Raw genomic sequence first — 9871 nt, 5'->3', positions numbered from 1 at the left:
GGAATCACTTTCTATTTCTAAATATAATGATGATTTTTAAGCTGAGGCTGTATGATCACTTCTAAGGGGATTCAGGTTACATTTCAACTAGGTAAAATTTGAATATAAATTCAACTATCTGTAAGATTCCATAATTCTCTCATGTATTTTTGAGTCCTGGCTCTGTGGATTATTAGCTGAGTCTCTGGGTATCTCTCTGAGTCCTAGTTTTCTGATCTGTAAAATAGAGGTCCTATACTTGGCACTCTTTACTTTTCTGGATTATGGTGAGGGAAGCTTTTTTTTTTTTTTTTTGATCAGTCAGGGTTTAGGGACTTGCCCAGGGTCACACAACTAGTAAGTGTCTGAGGTCATATTTGAACTCAGGTCCTCCTGACTCCAGGGCCAGTGCTCCATTCACTGTGCTACTGCACTGAAGGGAGCTCCTTCCTTCCTTCCATCCTTTATTTCCTTCCTTCCTTCCTTCCTTCCTTCCTTCCTTCCTTCCTTCCTTCCTTCCTTCCTTCCTTCCTTCCTTCCTTCCTTCCTTCCTTCCTTTATTGTTTTATTTCACTTTTATTTGCTCTCTAATGTCATAAGCTTTTGTTTCTTTAGTTTCTTTTGGGATGTCTTTTTTTTTTCTTGATCAACCTTCTCTTGGGCTTTAGGAACAATTAGTTCCTTTTCAGTAAGTATCATCTCAACATGGCAAGGAGAACTCAGGTACGGATTGACTGGACTGTGAGCCCTGTAAGTATGCTGTCACATTTTGGGAGCTTTATTAACCTGGATATACTCAATGATATGAGAATCCACTTCCAAATCCTTTAGTTCCATGTTATTCTCTGCATTTTTAGTATATGCAGCAGGAACTCAGCACTCTTTGTGGGCCAATGACCCCGTGTCCAACCCATTGCTTAGCCTGGGCATACTTGCCAATTATGTCGATGGAAGGGAACACAATGTTTCTTCAATGTGACATTTTTCAAATACTTGGCAGCTTTTCAGATATGTGTGCCTTTGATAGCTTGGGCTGTTTCAGCAGTGTTCTTGAAGTGGAACTGGAGATTTGAACCCCTTGATTTGCATAATTTTGTGGGGTTCTCTGGATCAAGAGAGCACCTCATTACTTTAGATGATTACCTAAGATGGATCAAGGGCAGAGGAAGAGCAAAAGCTTTCAAGAGACTTGATGAAAACTCGCATATATCAGGAGCTCTTTTTAAACCTCAAAGTGTCTTTTGTATGTGAGTTATTGTGCATATAAAATAATATTGAAAAATAAACTGTGTATATCAGTGTTTCACATTTATTACCTCCACTAAATCCTTGTTTGAATCCCTCTTCATGGCATGAACATGACCTTGGAATTTTGAAAGTTATGCCAAATAGATTTTGAGATCTGGTAGATCTGGACAAGCTGGAAAGACTTTGATTACAAGTCTGGTGACATAATGTATTATGTGAACAATAGGTAGAGATGCCCTTCTAGTAAGATGTGGAGGGCTTTCCCAGCTTTGTAGGAGGAAGGATCAACGGATTAGAACTCCAGAGCTAGAAAGGACATTAAATAAGTTCAACTTCTTTATTTTACAGATGAGGTTAAGTGACTTACCCAAGGTCACTTCATATTCAGCTCACCCTGCACCCTCTCTCTTTCTTTCTCTGTATACACACACACACACACACACACACACACACACACACACACACACACACACATCCTCCAACTATCCTAATACTGAGAAAGGTGTCATGAATTACAAATGTCATCTTTCCATGTAGGAATGTAAACAGTTCAACTTTAATAAATCCCTTATGGTTTCTCTTTCCTGTTTACTTTTTCATGCTTCTCTTCATTCTTGTATTTGAAAGTCAAATTTTCTATTCAGCTCTGGTCTTTTCAACAAGAATACTTGGAAGCCCTCTATTTCATCAAAGTTCCATTTTTTCCCCCTGAAGTATTATATACAGCTTTGCTGAGTAGGTGATTCTTAGTTTTAATCCTATCTCCTTTGACATCTGGAATATCATATTCTAAGCTCTTTGATCCCTTAGTGTAGAAGTTGCTAAATCCTGTGTTATCTGGATTGTGTTTTCATAGCACTTGAATTGTTTCTTTCTGACTGCTTGTAATATTTTCTCCTTGACCTGGGAACTCTGGAATTTGGCTGCAATATTCCTAGGAGTTTTCCTTTTGGGATCTCATTCAGTAGGCAATCAGAGGATTATTTCAATATCTATTTACCCTCTGGTTCTAGAATATCAGGGCAGTTTTCCTTGATAATTTCTTGAAAGATGATGTCTTGGCTCTTTTTTTTTGATCGTGGCTTTCAGGTAGTCCAATCTAGTCAATAATAACATTTCTGACATATCCTCAGTGCTATTTAAGGTTCCATGTTGCTGGGCAGAAGCACCTCTTAGAGGTATCTGTTGTTTGCTTGAAGTATGAAACTGTGCATCCAGACTTTGGCTAAGTCAGTCATGTGCCATGAGAAGCCCCCAACAAGGCAGGCAAATGGCTGGCCTAGGTTTGTTGTTAGGAAGAGAGTTATATTGCGGTGTTGTTGCATCCTGGGCCATCTCTAGTCATTCTGATGAAAATTTGGTCATTGGATCCAGATGACTCAGGAGAAGAAAGTGAGGCTGGTGCCCTTGCACAGCCCTCCCTCACTTAAAACAGAGTCAAGTACAAGTCATATCATCATTTCTCTGATGTCATGGTCCTCTTTAAAAATGAAGGACAAACACAACCTGTGAGTAGACTGAGCTGCCTGAATAGCAGATAGCTGGGGAACTCAGTTCATCCTCTCCCATCTGTCTCCCCTTCCCCTTCCTTCTCTTCTCCAGAGGAAGGTAAATTTGGATGGTCAGACATGCCCACTTAACTTGGGGCTTACTGGCCAGATTTGCTTTGCTCTCCTGTCCTGCCCCCTCCTGCCCTGCCTTCTCCTGTCCTATTCTCTGCTATCCTTTTTCCTCCTGATCTTGAACCTTAAACCTGCTGCACTCTGAAGCCTGTATACCAGATCCTTGCCCAATCTCCATTTAAGGGCTATTTCCTGGACCATTTCTGGCTAAAGAGTGGTTATCAGTTGTAACTGTTTCCCTTCCCTTCCAACTTGATTTAGTTATTTTTCTTTTTCTCATTAAAAGGGCCACTCTCTGACTACTTCTTAAACAGGCCTATTTACTGTATGGACCTTGCCTCACCCTAAATGAGTATCTGAATAGGCCCAAGGCCAAAGAGATCAAGGTCTCCCACTGCATCCTGAGCCAACTCCAATCATCCTGACAAATATCTGGTCACTAGATCTAGATGGCTCAGGAGAAGAAAGTGGGGCTGGTGACCTGCACAGCCCTCCCTCCCTCAAAACAAAGTTAAATCCTTTTGCCATTGTAATAATGACATGAATGTATAGTACACTCAGTTTCTAATCATTAATCTTAAAATAAAAAAAAATGATTTCCCACCCTCTCAGGAGTTAAATGTCATCACTTTGAATTTGTACAAGTTGAAACAGCTCACCAAGTGACAAAGTCATTTCTTCTATAAGCCCACACATGTACACTGTGTATGTATGTGTGAAATTGAGGAGACAGACACTTAAAACCAGAATTAAGAAACAAGTTCAGTTTAATGAAATGTATGTTGAAATAAATTCTTCAGAATAATTAAAAATCCATGGCAGTAGTAGAATAACTAGTTATTTCAACTTCAGGTTGCTCTGTAAACACCAGGTCCCTGCCAAACTTTGGAATTAACTCATTTTAAAGGTTGAATGGCAATTTTGCTGGACAACAAGAAAAAATACTTATACAATTAGCTTAGAAATGCAAAAGGTAGTAGGTAGGAATGACTGGGACAGATGAGACTATTAAGGAGAACTAGAAGAGCTGGAATATATTATAAACTAAGACTTTCAAAGAAAATAGGAAGTTATTCTCTAATAGGGACTATTTGTGTACTGTTTGCACAATAGCATTATTAAAATTGAAATGATATCCTAGCTGATACTCTTTGTTCTGAAGCTTTATTGTGGAATAAATTTAAAATCAATACATTTAAGGTTCAAAAAAGGGTCATTGTACCCAAAGTTCTCAAAGTAAAAATAAAATAAAATAAAGCTCTGAAATAAATCACTGAAATAAAAAGGATCAAACTTGAAAACGTTGAGTTGAAAAGAATGAAGCTAGGGTAAATGGAAAAGATTTAAAGGCTTATAAATTAAGGTGGAACTAGATCTTAGAGCCCTGGTTCTCAAACGTATAAATAAAATTCAGGGCCAAAATGGGATAAAATGGAGCACCCTTCAGCCGTAAATTTGGTGGGGCAGTAGATAGGGCACTGTAACTGGAGTGAAGAAGTTGTAAGTTCAAATCTGGCTGTAGACATCTATTAGTTTTGTGATACCGGGCAAAGTCACTTAACATCAGCCTGGCTCAGTTTCCTTATCTGTAAAATAGGGCTAACAGTAGTGCCTACCTTACAGGGTTGGTAAATCTGGAAGTTAAACCTAGAGCCCCTAATTCTAAATCTAGCATTTTATCTACTGCACCATGTTGATGGCACCATAGTTTTAGTTAAAGTTGTAGAAGTATAGTTTATTAAGCAGGAAAATTCTGAGCACATAGTAGAGGGCATGTTGTAAAGATCATGTACGCTAAGAGAAAGTCTTTCAAATCATTTCCTCCTAGAAAATGGGAGTGGAGTGCCTAATGGATGGCCCTAAAAAGCTAAAGGCCAGAAAATCACAGCAGAGAGAAGATCCTCCATGAAGAGCAGAGACCTAATACCCATCTCAGCAGAGATGGGATGCTTAGGGGAGAGCAGAATGGTGACATCGTTGGAGGATATTGGCAGCTTTTTGGCATCAAAAGGTTAAGCTCCCCCAATAACGCAAACTCCTTATGCATGTCTCTTCTAGAAATATTTCCTGGTGACACATGTTCTCTGCATATTTGTTCCCCCTCGTTGGTGGTGTGTCATCTGTAGAAAAGAATGACCCAACGTGTGCATGAAGGGATCTTTTTTATTACTTTATTTCATAGGCTTTTTGATCAAATGGCTTGTTTTGACCTCACTTGTCCTGTGGCTGGATGGTAAAAATAAATATATTAGTGGAGCCTCATGAATTATGGCAGACAGCTAGATGATGTAGTGGGTAGAGTACAAGTCCTAGAGTCAGGAAGATTCCTCTTCCTGAGTTCTAATCTGGCCTTAGATACTTACTAGCTTACTAACTGAAAATGGCTGAAAAATGACTCTCTGACTCTAGATACTTTGTTAGAGTTTATTCCTTTTGAGTTATTCTAGGTATAGGATGCTGGGATGATGAGGCTGGGATTTCAACCAGAGTAATATTAAATTTTCAAAGAATCATAGAGTCTTGATAAGGTCTCTACTTATACTGTTCCTGGATACAGATGTCCTCAAAAAATGCACTCTCCATATTTTCAAAAGTAATTTTCTGGGGCAGCTAGGTGGTGCAGTGGATAGAGCACCAGTGCAGGAGTCAGGAGGACCTGAGTTCAAATCTCACCTCAGATACTTGACACTCACTAGCTGTGTGACCTTGGGCAAGTCACTTAACCCCAGTTGCCTCATTCTGGGTCATCTCCAGTCATCTTGATGAATATCTGGTCACTGGATTCAGATGGTTCTGGAGGAGAAGTGAGGCTGGTGACCAGCACAGCCCTCCCTCACTCAAGACAAAGTCAAGTGCAAGTCATGTCATGATTTCTCTGATGGCATGGTCTTCTTTGGCAGCGGACGAACACACACCAGAGGTCAAATTTAGCCTCAGGCATTTGATACTTAATAACTGTGTGAGCCTGGGCAAGTCACTTAACCTCAATTGCTTTGCAAAAAAAAAGAAAAAAAGTAATTTCCCAAATCATAGAATCTCAGAGTAGGCAGAACAAAAAACAAAACTAAGGGTCTATCCAGTCCAATAAGTACGTAAACAAGAAGGCATCTTGTGGCACCAATGACAAGTGGCTATGTAGCCTTTTCTTGAAGAATTCACGAGGGCCACTGCACAGTGTGTTATTCTATTTTAGAGTAGCACGCACCTTTAGAATTTGGAAATTGGGTACATATGTCAGCAATTGCTTGTACATATGCATACATATGTCTATGTATTTTATGAATGAAGAAACTAGGCAAGCAAAGGTTAAATGACTTGCCCAGGGCCACCAGATAGTAAGTGTCTGAGGCAGGATTTAAACTCAGGTATTCCTGACTCCAGGTCCAACACTTTATTCCTTCTGCTACCTGGTAGTCTATGTATATTCATATATACACATATATATGTATATATATATGTGTATATATACACACATATGTATGCATGCAGATGTGTATATGAGTATATGGATAAGTATGTATGCATGTATGTGTCTATGTGTGTCTATATAAAATGTGTGTATATATATATATATGTAGGAAGATCTAATTAAGTACTATAGCTTTCAATCATACTATCCAAATACTTAGCTATTCTTAGTATGGCACAGTGGAACAAAACTTGGCTCTGGAGTAAGAGGAAGCTGTGTTCAAATCCTGCCTCTTTCTCTAAATCATTCATAAATAAATGAAAGTTATGAAACTCTGAGGTTTCACCTCATATTCAGATAAAAAAAGATGACCAAAAAGGAAAATGACAGTTTTTAGAGAGGCTATAGCCAAACAGGCACACTAATGCACTGCTCGTGGAATGAATTGGACTGACCATTCTGGAAAGCAATTTGGAGCTATGTCCAAGACTTAGCCAACCAATAGGACATCATTTTTCACCAGTTATGCTACTATAAGACCTATACACCAAATAAATTAAAGAAAGAAGTAAAGGAATTATATGTGCAAAATATTTGTAGCAGCTTTTTTTAGTCGAGCAAAGAATTGGAAATGAACAAAATACCCACTGACTAGGGAATAGGTAAAGAAATTATGGAACAGAATAGTATCGTGCCATAAAGAAAGAGCTCAAAGAAACCTGGGAAGACCTGTATGAACTAATAAAGGAGTACAATAAGATTAACAACATAAGAAAAACAACTTTGAAAGATTTGAGAACTCTGATCAACACAATGACTAACCATGAATCCAGAGGACTGATAATGATGAAGCATACTACTACCCATTTCTTGATCAAGATCTGCTGGACTCAAGGTATTGAATAAGACATATCATTTTGGGGACACAATCAATGTAAAATTTGTTTTGTTTGACTATGCCTATTTGTTATAAGGATTTCATTTTTCTCATTCTTTTTCAATGGGGGCTGCGGATAGTGGAGGAGGAGGGAACAAGGATAAGGTGGGAAAAACAGGAAAAGAAATAAAAGAGAGTGTTGAGGTATCTTTTGTTAAAATTCTGAGAAAAAAACAGAATGAAGGGCAGAAAATCACAAATAGCCCGTCTGCTTTGAAAGTTACAGGTTAAATATTACATACTTAAGAAAAGCAAACTATACATAAGAGATAGCAGCAGTTTTGTGTACAATTTTTTCTTTCTTTTTCCTTCTTTCTTTCTGTCTTTCTTTCTTTCTTTGTTTCTTTCTTTCTTCTTTCTGTCTTCCCTTCCTTCTTTCCTTTCTTCAACAATGCATATAGATATATTCATTTTGTTTGACACTATGTTCATAATAAAAATACATTTTAAAAATCCCACTTCTAACATTTACTACCAGCATGGTGTTAGGTAAGTCACATAAACTTCCTGGATCTTGGTTTTCTCACTTGCAAAATGAGGGAATTGCCCTGAATATCCTCTGAGGACAGCTCTAGATAGAATGTTGATACTAGACTCTTTCCAGCAAGCCTCCAACTGATACCAATAGCTCCTGGTTCTGCCTTCTGGTGCTCAGCAGAACACATTTAATTTCTTTTTCACTCTTTCATGCAATCAATGCCTTCGAATTTTTGAAGATGGCTAATGTTTCCCCTCTAAGTCTTGTCTCAGCATCTCTCAGTTTCACCGGTCATATAGCATGATTATACAGTATCATTCAAGGACCTTTGCCTTTTCTTTGCCTTCATCCTCATCTTCATATTCTCCATTTTATCAATGTTCTTCCTAGGATGTGATGCTGAGAAATGTACACGATTCTTCAGATGTACTCTGACCAGGACAAAATATGGGGGATTCGGTCAGGGTAGCTAGAGTGTATAGTTGATAGAATGACGGCCCTAAGATCAGAAAGATCTGAGTTTAAATCTTTCCTCAGACGCTTATTAGCTTGGGCAAGTCACTTAGCTGTTGTTTGCTCAGTTTCCCCAGTTGTAAAAATATGCTTATTTTGTCATGATCAATTCTTGATGAAGCCATGAGTCTTTGGGATTAAAGTTTTGATGTTCATTGAAAGTCCCTTGATTTCATAAATTTTTTCCAGAAGAAAGGTTAATATGCATCACAAAATGATAATACACAGATGATGAGTATCATGGAGGAAGAGAAAAACAACATGTTTACAGGGTATCCAGTCTAGGTCTCTTTGCTTTTATGCTTATTGCATGAATGTTAGATTCTCAGGTACTAATATGAGCTATCCATGATATCTCCTAATTCCATGTAGCTTTCATCACCTGGCCCAGAACCACCTTTATTTGCCATAGGGACAGTTCTCCATATCAGCTCTTGAGCTCAAGGTACCAAAAGACTACAAGGTAAGGGGAGAATGGACCTAGAAAATTGATTTAAGAGAATTTCTAAATATGAACTAAGATTTTAGGTTTTATGAGGAACAGAAGCATGTTTTTTGAAGAGAAAAATCTTTGCCTAGTACAGCACATTGTATATACTAGATGTTTCAAAAATGTTTGTTGAATAGATAAATGAATGAATGAATGAGTAGACATTGTAAGTCAATCCAACATTTATTTCTCTTTATTATATATAGAAAGGATTATGTTAAATCCTAGTAATCCAAAGCAGATAGGTTGTGCAGTAGATAGAATGCTAAATCTAGATTCAGGAAGACTTATCTTCCTGAGTTCAAATCTGGCCTCCAATACTTCCTAGCTGTGTGACCCTGGGCAAGTCACTTAACCCTTTTTGCCTCAGGTTCCTCATCTGTAAAATGAGCTGGATTCCGGTATCTTACAAAAAAAAAATTCTAAAAGGGGTCACAAAGCGTCAGACACAACTGAAAGACTGAGCAGCAAAGAAATCCAAAGAAAAAAAGAAAAAATTTCTATCCTTAAGGAACCTACAGTCTACTTGGTTCATACAACATGTACACAAATAGGTAGTTAGTCCAAAGAAAACTGAGGAAAAAAAGGGCTGTAATCATTTGAGGGAAAGCAGAACTATGTTACAAAGGAAATGGTACATAAGCTCTTGTTTGAAGGAAGATAAGAATTCTGAGAGGTTATCCGAAGCAAGAGGTGGTATTTCCAATTCCAGGGGTATGCTAGTAAAAGTTTAACAACCAGCTCTGGGGGAGGGAGTATGAATGTATACATGACACACTTTCAAGTTTAATCTGTACCATTAACATTTTGTATTATCACTTTCTTAAGTCTAGACCACTAACAAAATAATAAATGAAACCCTGATTTGTAGCATTTGGAAATTTCTGAGATATAAATGCTCACACTGAAAACTTAACATTTGGACCCAGTATACTCTGATTTGGATGCAATGTAGAGTGCATGAATATGAAATTAGTCTTCAAAAATGAGGTTGGAGGCAGAGCGTGGAGAGTCTTAATTGGCAGGCTAAAGAGCTTGTGTTTTAGCCTACATGCATTTGAAAAGCATGTGTATATACCTTGCTTTCCTTATATTTCTGATGTACTGGTCAGTCGGTGCCTCAAAGCTAAGGGGAGTGTCAAGTAAGACCAAAAGAGGGATAGACATCACCTGCATTTGCTTTTAAAGGACAGCA

Source organism: Notamacropus eugenii, chromosome 6 (assembly GCF_028372415.1).
Source record: "Notamacropus eugenii isolate mMacEug1 chromosome 6, mMacEug1.pri_v2, whole genome shotgun sequence".
NCBI lineage: Eukaryota > Metazoa > Chordata > Mammalia > Diprotodontia > Macropodidae > Notamacropus > Notamacropus eugenii.
Note: the sequence above shows the minus strand (reverse complement) of the source record.